General features: G+C 38.0%; 1 pseudogene; it reads right to left on the reverse strand.

Annotated features, from left to right (window-relative positions):
* Positions 1-6,917: 6,917 nt before the first annotated feature.
* Positions 6,918-7,546, reverse strand: LOC129063793 (probable ribosome biogenesis protein RLP24; annotated as a pseudogene).
* Positions 7,547-19,300: the final 11,754 nt, after the last annotated feature.

A 19,300-nucleotide genomic window follows, 5' to 3' on the forward strand; every position in this document is an offset into this window, starting at 1 on the left:
TCCTATTTCATTGATTCTCCCTGCTCACCCCCATCTTAATTTCTCTTTTAATACTTGCTTTAGTTTAAATTCACTCTTCTTTGTCTATTCTTAAAGGGGAAGCTTAGATTATTGATGTCAAACCTTTCTTTTCTAGTATATGTATTTAAACTTCTGAATTTCCCTCTAAGCACTATTTAAGTCATATCTTACAAAGTTTGATATGTTGTGTTTTTGTTTTCATTTAGTTCAAAATATTTTCTACTTTCCTTTGTGATTTCTTTTTTGACCCATTGGTTATATAGAAATATGTCACTTCATTTCCAAGTGTTAAGGATTTTCCAAATTTGTTTCTTCATTTTTAACTTTCTGTCATTGGCGAATACACTGAATGATTAAATCCTTTTAAGTGTCTTGAAACTTGTTTTATGGCTTGCCATATAGTCTGTTCTGGAGAATGGTCACACCTCAAAAGAATGCATACGGTATTCTGCTCTTGTTTGCTGGAGTATTAAAAAGTGTCAGTTAGGCCAAGATGGTTGATAGTGTTGTTCAAATCTGCGAGAGCCTTGCTGATTTGTGCCTATTTGTTCTGTTAATTACTAAGAATGTGATATTGTAATTTCCAGTTATAATTGTCAAATTGTTTATTTCTCCTTTCAAGTCTGCCAGTTTTTGCTTTATGTATTTTGGGGCTCTGTGTTGAGGTGTATATACCTTTATATAATTTTCTGATGTTTGACTTTTTATCATTATAAAATCTCTTTGTTGCTAATAATATTTCTTAAAATCCGTTTTGTTTGGTGTTAATACAGCCACTTCAGCTTGCTTATGATTATTGTTTGCACTACATATATTTTCCTGTCCTCCTTTTTTTAACCTATTTGTGTCTTTTAATTTGAAGCAGATCTCTGATAGACAGCACTTATTGGATCTTGCTCTTTAAAAATCCAGTCAGCACCCTGGCTGGGTGGCTCAGTTGGTCGGAGTGTTCTCCCATACACCAAAAGGTTGCAGTTCAATCCCAGTGAGGGCAAGTGTTGATCAGGGCACATATATAGGATGTGGGTTCCATTCTCTAACCGGGCACATATGAGGTGGGCAACTGATTGATACATTTGTGTTTCTTTCTCTCCCCTGCACCCCCTTTCTCTGTCTCCTTCTCTGCCTCTCTCCCTTCCCCTCTCTCTTTAAATAAATAAACAGGTCTCTGGTATGAATAAAAAAAAAAATTAAAAATCCAGTCAGTAATCTTTGCTTTTGGATTAGACTTTTAAGTGTATAAAATTCTTAAAGATTTTATTTATTTTTTAGGTAGAGGGGAAGGAGAGGGAGAGAGACATCGATGTGTGAAAGAAACATAGATAGGTTGCCTCTCCCATGCCCCTAAGTGGGGAACTGGCCCACAACCCAGGCATGTGCCCTAATTGGGAATTGAACCAGCAACCTTACAGTTTGCAGGCTGGTGCTCAATCCACCAAGCCGACCAGCCAAGGCTAACACCTGTCATTTTGCTATTTGCTTTCTCTGTATCTTATGTCTTTTTTTTGTTGTTGGATTGGTCTTTTACTGTCTTCCTTTGTATTACCCAGAAACTTATTAGTGTGCCATTGCATGCACTTGCACGTTTTTATGATTTTTTTTTAAAGTAGTGGGCTTTTTAAAAATTAAATTTAGTGGGATGACATTGGTTAATGAAATTATACAGGTTTCAAGCGTACAATTCTATGAAACTCTTCTGCATATTTGAATATGCAGTTCCACTGCATATATTCTGCATATATTGTTTGCTAAGTGGTTGCCCTAGGTATTACAATAGGCATCTTAATTGACTATAGTCTTCTTCAGATTAATACTAAGTTCTGGTAGAATGTAACAACTTTATTCCAATATAACTTTGTTTTCTTCCCCTTTGTACTATTATTATCCTATATGTATTTGTCTCATATATAACAATAATGCAGTTGTAATTAAGTCTTTATACAATCATGTCTTCTAAAGAATTTAAGAGAAATAAAGAGTATACACACATATACACACAGTCCTTTGTACCCACATATTTACCATTTCTTCATTTTTCCCCTTGGATTTAAGGTACCAAGTCTGCTGTCATATCACTTCTCATTGGAAGGACTTTAGTATTCTGTGTAAGACAAAATGTCGGCCACAAATTTTCTGTCTTTATTTTGAAATATATTTTAAATTCATTTTTGAAGGACTGTGTTTGTTGAGCTTAGAAATCTTGGTTAACATTTATTTTAAATTTAGTCTTTATTGCATTTTTCCTCCATTGCCTTTTGGTCCCCTTATATCCCCCTCCCCCAGCATCGCCACGCTGTTGTCAATGCCATGAGTCCTTTTTTGTGTTTGGTCAATCCCTCCGCCCCTCACCTCCCCTGCCCACTAGCTGTCATCTGCTCTTCATCTATGAGTCTGTCTCAGTTTTACTAGTTAGTTCAAATACCATTTGATTCCACATATGAGTGAAATCATATGGTATTTGTCTTTCTCTGACTGGCTTATTTCACTTAGCATAATATTCTCCAGGTCCATCCATGCTGTTGCAATGGGTAAAATTTTCTTCTTTTTTACAGACGGAGTTCCATTGTATAAATGTCTCAAAGTTCTTTTATCCGCTCATCTATTGATGGACACTTGGACTGCTTCCATATCTTGGTTACTGTAAATAAGTCTGCAATGAAAATGGGGGTGCTTATGTTCTTTCAAATTAGTGTTTTGGGTTCCTTTGGATATATTCCCAGAAGTGAGATTGCTGGGTCAAAAGGCAGATCCATTTTCAATATTTTGAGGTATCTCCATACTGCTTTCCACAGTGGCTGCACCAATCTACATTCCCACCAACAGGGCAAAAGAGTTCCCCTTTCTCCACATCCTCAAAGCACTTGTTTGTTGATTTATTGATGATGGACATTCTGACAGGTGTGAGATGGAATCTCATTGGGGTTTTAATTTGCATTTCTCTGATAATTAGTGACATTGAGCATGTTTTCTTATGTCTATTGGCCATGTGTATGTCCTCTTTGGGGAAGTGTCTATTCAGGTCCTTTGCCTATTTTTTAATTGGGTGGTTTTTTGGTGTTGAATTTGGTAAGTACTTTATAAATTTTGGATATTAACCCCTTATCATATGTATTGGCGAATATGTTCTCCCATTCAGTGAGTTGTCTTTTAATTTTGTTGATGATTTCCTTTGCTGGGCAAAAACTTTTTAATTTGATATAGTCCCATTTGTTTATTTTTTATTTTGTTTCCCTTGCCTGGGGAGATATATCTGATAAAAAATTTCTACCAGCAATGTCCGAAATTTTGCTGGCTATGTTTTCTTCTATGATTTTTATGGTTTCAGATCTAACATTTAAGTCTTTGATCCATTTTGAATTTATTCTTGTGTGTGGTGTAAGAAGGTGGTCTAGTTTCATTTTTGTGCATGTATCTGTCCAATTTTCTCAACACCATTTATTGAAAAACTGTCTTTAGCCCATTGCATGTACTGGCTTCCTCTGTCAAATATTAATTGACAGTGAAGGTGTGGGTTTATTTCTGGGGTCTCTATCTTGTTCCATTGATCTATGTGTTCTTTTTTATGCCAGTACCAGGCTGTTTTGACTACTATGGCCCTGTAGCATAGTTTGATATTACATAATGTGATTCATCCAACATTGTTGTTCTTTCTCAGGATTGCTGTTTCTAAGAGAGGACTGTTGTGGTTCCATATAAATTTTTGAAATATTTGTTCTAGTTCTGTGAAATACATCATTGGACTCTTGAGAGGAATTGTGTTGGATCTATAGATTGCTTTGGGTAGTATGGACATTTTAATGTTAATTTTTCCTATCCATGAACACGGTACATGTTCCACTTACTTGTATCTTGTTCAATTTCTTTCTTCAGGGTCTTATAATTTTCCAAGTATAGGTCTTTACATGTTTGGTTGGGTTTATTCCTAGGTATTTTTTAATTCTTCTTGAAGCAGTTGTGAATGGGATTGTTTTCTTTATTTCCCTTTCTGTTAGTCCTGTTATTGGCATATAGAAATGCTACTGATTTTTAGATATTAATTTTGTACCCTGCTACTTTGCTGAATTCATTGATCAGTTCTAGTAGTTTCTTGGTGGAATCTTTGGGGTTCTTTACATACAGCATCATATCATCTGCAGATAAAGATAGTTTTACTTCTTCCTTTCCAATTTGGATGCCTTTCATTTCTTCTTCTTGTCTGATTGCTATGGCTAGGCCTTCCAGTACTATGTTGAATAAGAGAGGTGAAAGTGGACATCCCTGTCTTGTTTCTCATCTTAAGGGGAATGCTTGTAGTTTTTGCCCATTGAGTATGATGCTGGCTGTAGGGTTGTCATATATGGCCTTTGTTATGTTTACGTATGTTCCATCTATTCCCACTTTTTTCAGAGTTTTGATCATAAATAGGTGCTGGATTTTATCAAAAGCTTTTTCTGCATCTATTCATGTAATCATATGGTTTTTAACCTTCATTTTGTTTATGTGGTGAATCATGTTTATCGAATTGCGAACGTTGTATCAACCTTGCATTTCTGGAATAAATCCCATTTGATCATTGTGTATGATCTTTTTGATGCATTGCTGTATTGGGTTTGTTAATATTTTTTGAGGATTTTAGTGTCGATGTTCATCAGAAATATAGGCCTATAATTTTTTTTCTTTGTAGTGTCTTTATCTGGTTTTGGAAATAGGATAATGCTTGCCTGGTAAAATGAGTTTGGGAGTTTGCTTTCCTCTTGAATTTTACAAAATAGTTTGAGAAGGAGAGATGTTAATTCTTGGAATGTTTAGTAAAACTCACCTATGAAGCCATCTGGTCCGGGGATTTTGTTTGTTGGGAGTTTGTTACTGCTTCAATTTCAATTAGGTATAATCTGTCTATTCAGATTCTCTGATTCTTCCTGATTTAGTTTTAGAAGATTGTATGTTTCTAGGAATTTATTCATTTCATCATGTAGTCATAATATTTTCTTACCATCCTTTGTATTTTTTTGAGGTCAGTTGTTATTTCTCCTCTTTCATTTCTGATTTTATTTATTTGGTTCCTTTTTCTTTTTTTTCTTGATGAGTGGTTAAAGGTTTGTCAATCTTATCTTTTCAAAGAAACAGCTCTTGGATTAATTGATCTTTTATATCATTTTTTAGACCTCATTTCATTTATTTCTGCTCTGATCTTTATTATTTTTTTCCTTCTACTCACTTTGGGCCTTATTTGTTGTTTTTTTTTTCAGGTTCAAGCGTGAAGTTAGATAGTTTATTTGAGCTTTTTCTTGTTTTTTGAGATAGTCCTGTAATGCTATGAATTTCCCTCTTAGGGTTGCTTTCCTGGTATTCCAAAGATTTTGGATTGTTGTGTCTCATTTTCATTTGTTTCAAGGTGTCTCTTGATTTCTTTCTTGATCTCATTGTTGACCAATTCATTTTTTAATAACATGTTAGTTAGCTTCCATGTCTTTGCATGTTTGTTAGTGTTCTTCTTGTGATTGACTTCTAGTTTCATAGCATTATGGAAAAAGAAGATGTTTGGCATGATTTCAATCTTCTTAAATTTATTGGGGATTTTTTTTGTGTCCTAACATGTCTATCCTAGAAAATGTTCCATGTACACTTGAAAAGTATGAATATTCTGCTGCTTTGGGGTGAAATGCTCTGAAGGTATCAATTAAATCCATTTGATCTAGTGTGCTGTTTAAGGCTGCTGTCTCCTTGTTGATTTTCTGTCTGGAAGACCTGTCCATTGAAGTCAATGGTGTGTTAAAATCCCCAACTATGATTGTTTTCTATCAATCTCTCTCTTAACATCTATCAAGATTTGCTCTATATATTTGGGTGTCCTATGTTAGATTTGTAGTTTATTAGGGTTATAGCCTCTTAGTGGATTTTTCCCTTTATGATTATGTAGTGTTGTTCTTTGCCTTTTACTATATAGCTTTTGTTTTAAAGTCCATATTGTTGGATATAAGTCCTGCGACCCCAGTTTCTTTTTTCTTTCCATTTGCATGAATTATCTTTTTCTAACCATTTTCTTTTAGTCTGTGTGTATCTTTTGATCTGAGATGGGTCTCTTGGAGGCAACATATATATGGGTCTTGTTTTCTTATCCATTCAGCTACCTTATGTCTTTTGGTCAGAGCATTTAAGCCATTTATGTTTATGGTGATTATTGATAGATGCATATGTAGGGCCATTTTATTGTTAGACTCTTTTCCTTTTTTTTTTTTTTTTTTGTCTTTTTCTTCTTAAAGCAAGCCCTTTAACATTTGTTGCAGTACTGGTTTGGTGTTAACAAACTCTTGTATCTTTTTCTTCTCTGAGAAGCTCCTTATTTCTTCTTCAATTTTAAATGATAGCCTTGCTGGGTAAAGTAGCCTTGGTTGTAGGTCCTTGCTTTTCATCACCTTCAGTATTTCATGCTACACTCCTTTCTGGCCTGAAATGTTTCTGTTGAGTGATCAGGTGCCAGTCTAATTGGTGCTCCCTTGTAGGTAACTACCTGCTTTTCTCTTGTGGTTTTTGGTGTTCTCTCCTTGTCTTTAAGCCTTGTCATTTTAATTATGATGTCTTGCTATAGGCCTCTTTGGGTCCAAGTTGTTTGGGACTCCCTGAGCTTCCTGGACTTGTGTGAGTTTTTTCTTCACCAGATTAGGGAAGTTTTCAGCCATTATTTCTTTTCCTTTCTTTTTTTTTCCTTGCAAAGAAAATTTTATATATCACTAGCCATGAATTTTTGTCATTTAGTTATTACATAAATGGTGCTCTTATCCAAATAGCATGATCAGTTATGTCTACAATTCACTTTGTATTTATAGAATTTTCATGATTTACACAAGTAAATCTATGAGTGAAGGTTTAACAGTGAGGTGCGATCTAGCATCCATATTATCTGATGCCCTGCAGATAGCAATGTAGAAGAGATATAATTTTAGTCACCTTTTCATTTGAGTCACCTTATGTAAAAAATAAATGAATAACTTAGAACATCTAAGCCTCTAAAGGAGATTTTCCAATGTGCTCATAGAAATGGTTCAACAGTAAGATTGTCAGAAACAACTTCCAAGTCCACATACTCTTGTAGTTTCTGTACAGTTTTGTCTTCCAGCTGCTCTCCTTTGCACGCAAAAGGGGCCCGGATGAGATGAACGTTTTGCTTGACTTTATGCCCTGAGCTTTGTGTAGTTCTTTATTTTTCATCAATCTGTTCATTATAAATTTAGCTTGCTGTTTCTGTTTGATCTCTTCGACTCTCTTCATTGCATCAATTTTTTTTATTCCACAGCTCTCGCTGGTATTTAATAGGTTCATTCCTGCATTTTTCTAATTCAAACGAATTATCAACTGTAGGCTCTTTACCAGCTGCTTTACAGAAGGCATTAGACCACCTGACCTTGCGAGGATTGCGCTTCTTTTTAAAGTTTTTATGACACTTGGATTTATAGAATCTGAACACCTTGCAGCTGTTGTGGACGAACACCATGCCGTGGCAGGGGTATATGGGTTCCAAACAGAAATAACACTTCTTGATACACATGTTGAATGTGCGTGGGCACCCACCACCCAAACGTTGAGTTTGAAAAAAAGCCATTATTTCTTCAAATAGGTTCTCAATCTCTTGCTTGCTCTCTTCTCCTTCTGGTATTCCCATAATGTGGATGTTAAGCTTCATGCTGTTCAAAATGTTTAGCTCTCCTCATTTTTAAAAATTCTTTTTCCCTATTGCACTGTGCCTGGGTTTTTGTTTTTGTTTTTCCCTACCCTTCTCTTCCAGAGCACTGATTTGATCCTCTGCTTCATCTCACCTACTGTTTATTCCTTTCAGTGTATTATTTATTTCAGATAGTGCATTCTTTATTTCTGACTGGTCCTTTTTTATGGTTTTGTGTCTTTTTTTCATTCTATTGAGTATCCTTATAATCATTACTCTATAAAATCTGTCTGATAAATTGCCTACCTTCATTTCATCTAGTTATTTTGGAGAATTCTTTTGTCCTTTCATTTGGGGTCTGTTTCTCTGTCTTTCCATTTTGGCTGCTTTGTATTTTCTGTGTTAGATGCTAAAATTAATGAGCCACTAAACTGATCAGCTGTTAATCTAATCAAGCTGTAATCAGCAGCCTGATTTAAGCATCACAGGGTACGGCAGAGTAGTTCCTGTGGGTGGGGTATTGCCACCCTTCAGGCTGATGCTATTCGTGGAGGAATGCTCTGCCTGAGAGAGATGGCCTCTGTAGTATGAGGAATGACTCAGCACAGGGATCCTTGTGTCTGTTCCTTCAGTTCTCTCCCCAGAGCCACCAATTCTAGGCTGTCCCCAAGCACCTCTAGTTCTCTCTGCCCTCTCTTTGCCAGAGCCCAAGGTAAGTGGCTCCAAATGTAATTTTGTGCATTGGCTCTTTAAGAGGCTCTCTGTGTCTCTAGCCATCTCTCCCTCGCAAACAGAGACCCTGCTGCTTTTCACAGCTGGATGTCATCTGGGTTCCTTTCTGGCTCTGGTGCTGTAGGCTTGGGAGCCCAGCTTGGGGTTTAGACCACGCAGTTTTCAGGGGGAACCTCCCAGCAGCTGAAATATTCTGTAGCACTTCAGCTACCACCTGTGGGAACCCAGCCAGCCCTCTCACTCCCCCTCTGGACTCTCCACCAATCACGTTGTGGTGAAGTAGTTTCTTCTGTCTGTTCATTGTTATAAGTCTTCTCTCCAGCTGTGTTCAGTTGGTTATTCTGGATGACTTCTCTACAATTTAGTTGTAATTCCAGATTGGTTCTGGGAGGAAGTTAGTATAGCTTCCACTTACTCCTCTGCCATCTTGGATCCTCCTGTTTTCTTTCTTTCTTGGTTGACATTTCTTTTGAGCACTTTGATTGTCATTCTACTCCTTCATGGTCAACATATTTTCTGATGAAAAGTTAGCTATTATTGTATTATTCTCCTATTGTGGTGAGTTGTTTTTCTCCTCCTGCATCTAAGGTTTTCCCTTAGGCTTTCAGTAGTGAGATGGTATGTGTAGTATGTATTTGTTTGTGTTTAGCCTACTAGGGTATGTTGAGGTTCTGGGATTTGTAGATTATCATTTTCATCAAATTTAGAAGGGCTTCCCCCCGCCCCCAACTTTCCTTCTATTATTTTTTCTTCCCTTTTTCATTCTTCTTTCCTTATGGGACTCTATAGTATATTGATATAGACACAGGTCTATAACACTCTACATTTTTCTTCAACCTATGATTATGATTCAAATTGGGTTATTTTTAATTATCTCTCTTCAAGTTTGCTGATTCTTTTGCCATCTCAGTTCTGCTATTGAGCCTATCCAGGAATTTTCATTTCAGTTATACTTTTGACTCTATAATTCTCATTTGGTTCTTTTTTATAGTTGCTATTGTTAAATATTAACATTCCCATTGACTAGCAACTCCTCATTTCCACTTTCTCCTGCTCCCCTGGCAACCACCATTCTACTCTCTGTTTTATGAGTTTGACTATTTTAGGTATCATGTATAAGTAAAACCACACACTGTCCTTCTATGAGTTGTAGTCTTTGTTTCTTACTTTCAACATCTGAGCACACACAGTTTCTCTTAGCAGCTTTTTTTCTTGAGTATGGGTCACAACTTTCCTCTTTCTTTATATGGTTCATAAATTTGTAGAAAATGAGATTTTATGTAACATTGTAACAATGCTGGATTTGATATTTGCTCTTCTGAGGGTTGTTGGTGTTGGTTTTTGTTGTTGTTGTTTTAATTTGTTTGTTTTATAATTACCTGGGCTTATCTGCAGAATTCTTCGTATTGTGTTGGTGATTTCTCTGCTCAGTTGTTTTAATTTGTATTTTTAGTTTTTAAGCCTGGCATTTTAGGGGCTACCCCTGTCTCTATATAAGTTTGATGGTCTTCCAGTGCTTGGTCTGAGGTTGTACTAAAAACACGTGAGTCAATAGGTCTTCTACCCCCCTGCTGATATAGCTGTGGGTGTGTTGAAATGTGCAAAGTTCAGGCCATTTCCTAGTTTTATCCCACTTTTACTCCCTCAACCCCCTCAGCCTTTTCAGGTCTTCCTTGTACATGTGCATGTCCTCTTTGTCCATCCAGGGTTGTGTTAGAGCTTGGGCCCTCTTAGGTCTTCCCAGCCGCATGTATGCAACCTCTCAGACACAGCTGTGTGGAGAGCTTATTTAGCTCCTCATTTCCAGGCTTTCTGTCTGCTAATTTTTAAATTAGTCCGCCAGTCTCTTGTCCCAAATTTGGACTACAATCTCAGGCCAGAAGAACTATATTTTTAACCCCTCCTTATCGTCTCCTCTGGATCAAGTCAGTCCACTCTGGCAGAGAAGCTGTTAGTTTTTGCAGCTGTCCCTGCCTTGTTAGCACTAGCTCACCCATCAATCTGCGGCGGAGAAAGGGGGCCCCAGGTAAGAATGCATGAGAGGCCCAATGATCTCCCAAAGCCCAGCAGCCTCTCAATTGGTTTTTTCCCTCTGGCTGATTTACAGAGCTCCGAAATGGTTGTTTTGGCTTTCTCTTCCTGGTTTTATAATTATTTTTGTGGGGGGAGAGGAATTGCTCACCTCTTCACTTTACCAGAAGTTCCCTGATTTTTATTTATTCCACTTAGTACCGGAGTTCAATCCCATTTTTTCCCCCAATTTTTTACCTTGAAAACTCCATAATCTATAGAAAATAAATACCTATATACCCTTCATTTAGATTCACCAGCTGTTAAATTTCCACATTTGCTTTATATTTATTTGTATATATACATATACATGCATGTATGTAATATGTTGATACATGTATTTTTCCTTAACCATTAAAGTGAGTTGCAGATATCATGAAAATTCATCCTTAAACATTTCGGCATGACTTTCCTAAGAACAAAAACATCTTCTTACATAAGTGTAATCATCGTATTTAGGAACTTGAATATAAATGCACACAGTCTATTGAAATTGCTCCAGTTGTCAATAATGTGTTATAGCTTTTTATTTTACATCTTTGCTGTTTACCTTCAAACTGCTCTTCTTCCACTATGAAAAGTACTCAGCCAGTAATTAATTATTAATTCAACAAATATTTATGGAGTGTAGTAATTGCTTGTTAATGTTCTAGGGGGATACAGCAGTTATCAAAACAGGAGTTTCTGCTCTCCTAGCTCTCAAATTTAGGTCAGGGGAGACAATAAATATACTTAATTTATGTAGCATGTTACAACCTGGTAAGTGCTGTGGAGAAAACTAGGGCCAGGTAAGGGGAAAGAATGGTAGTAGAGGGGCGGTCAGAAGTTTAAATGCAGTAGTATGGGTAGGTCATACTAAGGTAGTAACGTTTGGGTAAAGATTTGAAGAAGGTGAATGTAGCTTTGGCATTTCTTGTATTTTCTACTTTTGGATCTTTTATTAAACACTCTCATCCTCTGTGTCTCTTAATTGTTTTTTTGTATATTTTTTATCTCTCTGTGCTGCTCTGTAGAATTCCTCAATGCCATCTTCTAGTTTGCTAATTCTGTCTTTGTTTATTCCATGTCCAGGATGGCTGGTTGGTGTGTTTATACCTACACTTTTTGTATAATTTCTGCTTGTTTTATTTACTAATGTTGGTTTTTTAATAGATTTTATTTCTTTATATTATAAAGACTTAAGAAAATTGATTTTAAAATTACTTGTAGGGTAATTATGGTTTCACTTGGGAGAAGGTCATATCCAAATTGTTGCTTTTATTGCCTTTCGTAGAATTAGTTTCCTCTATGTGTATGGAGTTTTAGCTTCAGTCTAACAGTAAAGATGACTTGTTTTTTCCTTCTGCGCTCTCTCCCTCCACCCTGTCTAGAGTTTTGTGGTTGTCTTCCCCCCGGGCCCCTTGTGTTCCCAGTCCAAGATCAGGTCTTGTGTAGGTGGTTTCTGATCCATTAGTGTTATCCTAAATCTAGTCACTGAGCCAGCAGGCTGCTTGGCCCAGGTCCTGGCTGCAAGGCTCTGCCTATAGCCTCCAGGCTCTCTAGTGCATGACTTTTATATAAGCTGTAGCCTCAGACAGTGGTTGTAGGGTTTCATTCTCTGCGGGGTAAGAGAGCTCTGCTTGGGTTACTAGGTTAAACAGCTAGCTTGTCCTTTGTCCCCTTCAAGTGGGATGCTTTCAGTCCTTGCTCCTCTGCAGGAACTCCTGACCTCTACTGCTCTGGGATCCAGAGCAGGTCATACTTTATTTTTCAAGTGCTCAGAGAGATATATATATATATTTTTTTTAATGTGTTTTTTTCTCTTTCTATTTTTCCCCCATTATTGCTATATTTGGTAGGTGTTGGGTACTCCCCAAATACTAACTCACAATGCCATCAATGCCCTAAAGTCTGCTTTGCTGTTAATTTTGTGACCTTTGACTTTTTTCTTAGTGTTTCTGGGACTCTCTGCTGTTATTAATATTTAGGTATATCTCACAACTAGCTAATGATTCAGGTAAGGAAAATATAAGGCTGTATAAAAGGAGAGTTGTGGGAAATGCAGTTTGCAAGGTAAACTGAGGCTAGGTCATGAATGGTTTTGAATTCCAAAGCTTAAGAATGAAAGATTGGGTTCATGGGGAATGGAGAGTTGTAGAAGGTTGGGAGGCAGGATTTAGAGGGATGAGTGAGACCACGCCCTATGTGGGCTTGGAAGAGCAGAGAAACAAGCAGGGTAGCCAGGAGGACAGCATCCGGGTACATTAGACAGGAACAAAGCCAGAGCCGGGGTAGAAATGGTAGGAGAGAATAGGTAGTAAGATGGAGAATATTATAGCAATAGCTTGCACAAGACCTGCTGCCTGATTGACTACAAGGCCATAGGAAAAAGCAGCACCAAAATGGGTTTAGAGTTTGCATGACTGTGGAGATTATGGTGCTATCTGTCAGCAGCTATTGAGAAATCAGGAAGAAAATAGCGCATGGTGAAGTGGTTAGACTTTCCATTAAATATTACAATGCCTGGTCCTTCGGTGGGCACACATTTATGTTACAACGAATTTACAGACACTTCCTGCACGCTGAACATTGTGCCAAGGGCTTCATTAGCTCATTTAATCCTCACAACAGGCCTTGAAGTAGGCTCCACATGGACACTTTTTGGATGAATGAAATTGAAGCTTACAGAGGTTAAATAATTTGCTCAAAGTTAATACAGCTCACACATGGCAGAGCCAGAAGTCACACCCAGGTCTTTTATATATATTTTTTCAAATGAACTTCTCAGTTAAAATAGTTTTAGATTTACAAAAAAGTTACAAAGATATTACAGAGAGTCTCCATTTACATCTCACTAAGATTCCTCTATTGTTAACATCTTACATCACTATGATGTATTTGCCACAACTAAGGAACCAATTTCATCTAGGTCTTTTTTTTTCTTTTTTAACATTAGAGCCCACGGCCTTAATCCCTATACTCTTTATTTGGCTTGGCTTATAGGTGAGCTGGAATTCATTTTAAAGGGGAGTTCTTTCCTTTTTCCTCTCCTTCCACTTCCCCCCATGCTCCCAAGAAGGAAAATAAATTCAGCAGTCTTTTCCACATGTGAAATCCTTTTTAACTTGTTTCCTTGGTAGAATGTAGGAAAAAACATGTCTTACTTTTTAGTGGAGATTTTTGGAATAGGACATTATGTGGAGGTTGTGTTGCAACTAGGAATTTATCAGCACAACCGGAAAACCTATAATACAATAGAAACATTTTTGTAATTTAAAAATTCAACCAACAATGGTTCATCTAAAAAGAAAAATTAAAAGACATTTAGAAATTTCCTAGCAGTAAATAAGCTCTTCTAAAACTTCTTGGTATTATTACTGTAACAACATTTTTCCTTAAGGCTCAGAACAGGAAATTAATAGAAAAATCAAAATAGTAAATGTCATTTAAGAGAAACTTCATTTTAAAAAGCAGTATAAATGGCATGAATTCTTTCATAAAATTCAACAATAATGTAGTGACTTTGAGATTGAGTTAAATCTTGTGCTTTTAAAAATGTCTGATGAGTAAATTGAATGGAACCAAAAAATGTGTTTTTTAAAATTGTTTTGTGTGAAAGATTTGTTTTTTCACAGCAAGTTTTATCTCACATTTTAATTAATCATGTGTACACAACATACTGGACCAAATTCTGGTTCTGGTACTTCTGACCTCATGCACCCTAGAGTCATAGTTCATTTGTATAAGAACATGGGGTGAACTGTGTTCACACATTATCACAGTGGCCCTATAGATGTTAATGGTTTTATTGGTTGCCACTGAGTGTTTTGGAGACTTTTTGAAATGTAGTACAATTTCACAACCTACTCTGCAAAGTCTATAGCACATTGATTATGCATTGGTTACTTTGATTTTTGGATGCTTAAGTATTCACATACTGTTTCTAACCTTCCCATGAATTCAGATTTCTGTTTTAATTGAAAGTTTTCCAAAATTTTTACCTGTTAAGTTTCATAAAGTTTGGCCTAGGTATAAACACAGAATGATAGCATGTAGTTTTGGGGTACCTATAATGGAGAAGTCATCATATTAAGCTCCATCCATACATTTGTCCTAAATCTTACAGTAGGCTTTCAAAGTAGGTCTTCTTGCCCTCATTTTACAGATGAAAAGGATTGAAAGGTGAAGGGTTACACAAGGACTCATGTGGCTGAGCAGGTATCCATTGTGGCCATGAATATGAAGGTGGATATGAACCCATATGTTCAGCAAGCATTGTCTTTAAACAAAAACCATATATTTTTAACATTGATATTACTCTCCTCCCCAAATATATGTGGGTGCTACTGTGTCATTAATAAGAGGTCGTCTATCTAAAAATGGTTAGAAGTTGCTGCACTGTTCCAAAAAAAAAAAAAAATTGCTTTCCTAAAATTAGATTAGGTATGTGCTGAATGGCTCAAATCCAGTTAGAGAACAGTCAGAGGACAAATCTGAGAAAAAAACCAGATTTTTCTCAGATTAGACACTGAGTTAGTGATTAGGATCATAACTTCTGAATCAAATATAGTTCAAATCTAATCCATCACTTACCAGTGAACCTAGACCCCACAGCTGAGAAAGGTTACATGTGGCTGACCCTGTCGGCTGTGCATCCAACATTGTTACCTACTTCTCCCTGGTTGGCAGGGCCAGGAGGGGTGTCATTCCACCCCTCAGGACTCAGTCCCAGCTTTGAGCTGACTCCTGTTTGGCATGAGTGGCCCTCGTTCCAGTCGCCAGGAATGAAGTTTAGAAGTGGACACATGACTCAATTTTGCTAGACGCTGATATGAGGAGAGGGCTGAAGGGCTTCTGGAAAATGTCCCTTCCTAAAAAGTGTCTCCTTTCACACAGGAATGGAGAACTCAGCTAGAACAAGAAATGTGTAACTTCTAGATTGGGGGTGAGTGTGACCCATGTTGTTGATGTCACAGCTGTTGGAAGCAAATTACCTTCTTCAAGTCACCTCCTGAATAAATATTGTAGGAACCTTCAAAAGTTTTCCCCTGGAGCAAATCTAATTATTTACATGTATTTGCCCACTTTGAAGCAAAAATGAACACCAGAAGAAATTTTGAACTTGCTCAAAATCAAAATATGTAAGATTAACCAAAGGGGCTTCTTAGGAGAAATGAAAAGTTTTGTTGTCCTTGGAAGAAGTCTTCAAAGATTTCAGAGTCAGACACATATGGGGTACGGGATACTATAAGATGAAAAAAGATCTCAAGAATGAAAATGTTTTGTCTGTAAGTTCCTCAGAGTAATTAAGATGTTGCCGTAGATGACAAAAATCTGTGGCCAGATACAGAGAAACCTGCCAGTTGACACATTTGGAATCCTCTGACTCCCCACTCTGCTGCTCTCCTCCCCCTTCTCATCAGCCTGCTTAGAGAGGTCAGGTCCCAGCCTCCCGGAGAAGGTGCAAAGATAAGTGGCAGAGGGGCCAACACCCAGTGCCAGATGTGGTTTCAAAATGTTCCCCATGATGGGCTCCATGCAGAACACCCAGTTGGCCAGAGAAATGGCCGGGTGATTGACATTTCTTTGGCACTCATTTTCCAGTGAGGACAAATATTTGATTATATAATGAAGAAATTATGTCTTCTGGCACCCAAAGAACTGACCTACAGTGACAAATGTGCAACTTATTAAGCAAATTCCACTGAGCCTGCAACACATACTAGTTGTTTTCTCAAGACACGTAGTTACTTTACCACAAAGAGCCCTTTCCTCCTTGGCTCCAGCTGGCAAATTTCACTCTTATCCGGATTCGTGGCTTTGTAATCACACATAGCTTCTCTGTGTGTTTTTTAAAATGCAAAATAAGTTGATGTGCTCTCATTCCCCTCTGCTGCCATGATTCTAGAGACTATAGATAATTGTTTAAGGCCAAATCTATAATGTGAGTTTCTATTAGTGAAAAACCAGAGAAACCTCCATGCTGTACCTCATATATACTGCCTCCTTTGCAGTGGGCGTAGCTTTGATTTCTTAATTAAGATGCACATCATGAGCAGAGATGCCTGGTTTCCATTTAAATGGGAGCAAATGTCTTCCTTTTGTTCTGGAGCTCTCACCAATGCTAGTCCAGAAATCTTGGGCCTATAGGTTATTGGGATTTCTGCTTTTCCCACAAAGCACATGGGAATGCGTGGCTGTGCTAATGGTGAGCGTAATCGCGATAGCCCATAAAGTTAACTGGCACAAGCCATATGTTTGCAGAGGAGGAAAAGAATCATAAGTGAAGCATCACATCACTGTCATGAGGGTTGAGATCTGCAGAGCCTTAGGAAAGAGATGAGGGTGACACTGGCTGACTACTCCATGCAAAGGTGTGCTGCAGGTGCAGCAGATAGAATGATCAATACACATGGTGAGAATTCATTCATAAGTGAGTTTATAGTGTTTTTAAAATTGTTAATGGTAAGTTAAACATTGATGGTAAGTTAAGTTTAACATTACAAGAAGATGGATAGTGAAAAGTCTCCTTCTCAGCTGTGATCCCCAGTTCCCTAGTTTTCCGCTCTGGAAGCAGAATCTATTACTCTGAGACTCTGTACCCAGGGATATGTATAGAAATAGCCCCTATTTTAAGAGGTAGCATATTATACCCACTGCTCTGTACCTTACTTTTACATCAAAAAAATTAAAACAAGCATACAAACAACAGATTGTCATGCTTTTTTAATGCTACAAAATAATGAAAACTTGGAAATAGTAAAAACTGGATTAAAAAAATCAGTTACTTATAAGTATGAGGTGGTCCTCTACAGATAATTTATAGCTGAAGTGCGGGGTGGCCTTCTATAGTGTGGGGATTGTGCAGTTACAGTCAATCTCTGAAAACTGGTTCACAAAAATCACTTCAAAAATCAGCAGTACTAGATGGTGCACTTAACCACTTGAACACTATGCAAAGGGAGTAGTAGGTTCCTGACAGAGGTGGTAGTGTCAGGGATGTCTGCAGTGTTCTGTGGGTGTGGTACTAACCCTATAGACATCAGAACATCGAACAGAAGCTCACCTGTATGTGAAATCCCGGACAATCCTACATTTGCTCACATGCAGGTCCAATACGTATGCCCCAAATATCACCAGGGATGATTATAATTTAAATTTGAATATCAGATTAACAACAAATACTCTTTTAGTATAAGTATGTCCCAAATATTATGTAGGACTCATGTTAAAAAATTATGTTATTTATCGGATATAATCAGATTCAGTAAGGCATCCAATATTGTATCTGGCCTTCCTAGTCAGTAATCCCTGAGTGGCCATAAAGGTGAGCACATGAGTTAGCATAGAGATGGCACAAGACTCAAGCTGGGACAGTCACTGTACCTAGGATTTTATAAACATGTATAGCTGTCAAAAGAGACTGTCTTTCTAGGATGCTGTTAATTTTGAGAACCTCCTCCATTAGCCAAATGAAGGAAGCAGTATAAAGGTAAAATCCAAAGACTCTAGAATCAAAAGAGGCAAACTGAGGAGAGAGGGAGGGAGAGGGACAGGAAGAGGGCTGATGACATTGTATACTTAACCTAATTTGAATTTGATTACTGTTCCTTGTAACCAAGAGTCCTGTGTCACATACTGTGACTCATAAAAGGTTACATAAATAGCCCTGGGCCACACAGAAGTCAATTCATCAACCTAGGATCTAACTGACTCCAAAGTTAATGTTATCTCTACTTTATTATTCTGCAACTACCAGCAAACTAAGAAATAGAATTCAAGGAACAAGTATGTAGGTGGATTCTCCTAAACCTGGGCCTCTGGTGGAGACCCACCTGCGTATCTTCTTGTCTCTCTGCTTCTGTTCCTCCTTTCCTCTAAAACTTGTTCCCTGGGAATAAGAACTGGAGGCTCTGATCTCCTTTTAAAACTTTCCTCTGAATGCCAAAGACAAAGTGGTGGAGGGGCGAATGGAAGTCACACTGACCTCCCAGGACCAATCTGGAATTACAACTAAGTTGTGGAGAAATCACCTGGATCAAAAACCTGAACAATAGCGAGAGAGGAGCCTTTTAACCTTGGACAGACAGAAGAATCAGCATTAGCACACCTAATGGTAAGGAGTGCAGTAGAGACTCGAGAAGGCAGGCGGTGCAAGAGGGATATTATAACTTCCAGTTGGATCCCCCTGAGAAGAGCAGGTTCTAAACCATAAGCGGGGATCTCCAGTCTACAGCACCAGAGCCCAATAAGTACACAGATAACCAGCTGCAAAAAGTGGAAGATTGCTCTCTCCCAGAGTCAGGCGCTGGAGCTGCAAAAAACCTTTTAAATGGCCAACACATACATTTTTATCTCCAGCCACTTACCCTGGTCTCTAGCAAAGGTGGGGGCAGAGTGGGCTACAGACACCTGAGAAGAGACTGGCGAAGGAGGCTTTGGGGAGAGAATGGAGAGAGTAGCCAGTGGGATCCCAGTGCTGACTCCTCCCCATTAGGCATCTGGCTCAGGCAGACCACTCCTCCGAGTGGCAGCAGTGTGAGAAGACCCAATAACACTGCCTTCAGGACAGACTCTGCCCTGTGGTACCTAGGTCTGACTGCTGAGTGCAGAGTGACTAGATTAATGACCGAAGGAGACAGCCACAGACTTCTCAGTAGATTCCTGGAAGTCTCGAACAGACTGCTAAGGTCAGATGTGGTCAACATCTGACATCATCAGAGGCAGATCCAGAAAGAAAAATAGCAGTCTCCTACCGTAGAAATTCACACCAGAAAGTCAGGAAATCAAGACAGATAAGAAGCAGAAGCAAAAAAGGGAAGTCTCAGAAATAATGGGAAGACAAAGAAACAGCCCCCA

The sequence above is a fragment of the Pteronotus mesoamericanus genome, unplaced genomic scaffold (assembly GCF_021234165.1).
Source record: "Pteronotus mesoamericanus isolate MK-2021 breed Mesoamerican mustached bat unplaced genomic scaffold, CSHL_Meso_final contig_164, whole genome shotgun sequence".
Lineage (NCBI taxonomy): Eukaryota > Metazoa > Chordata > Mammalia > Chiroptera > Mormoopidae > Pteronotus > Pteronotus mesoamericanus.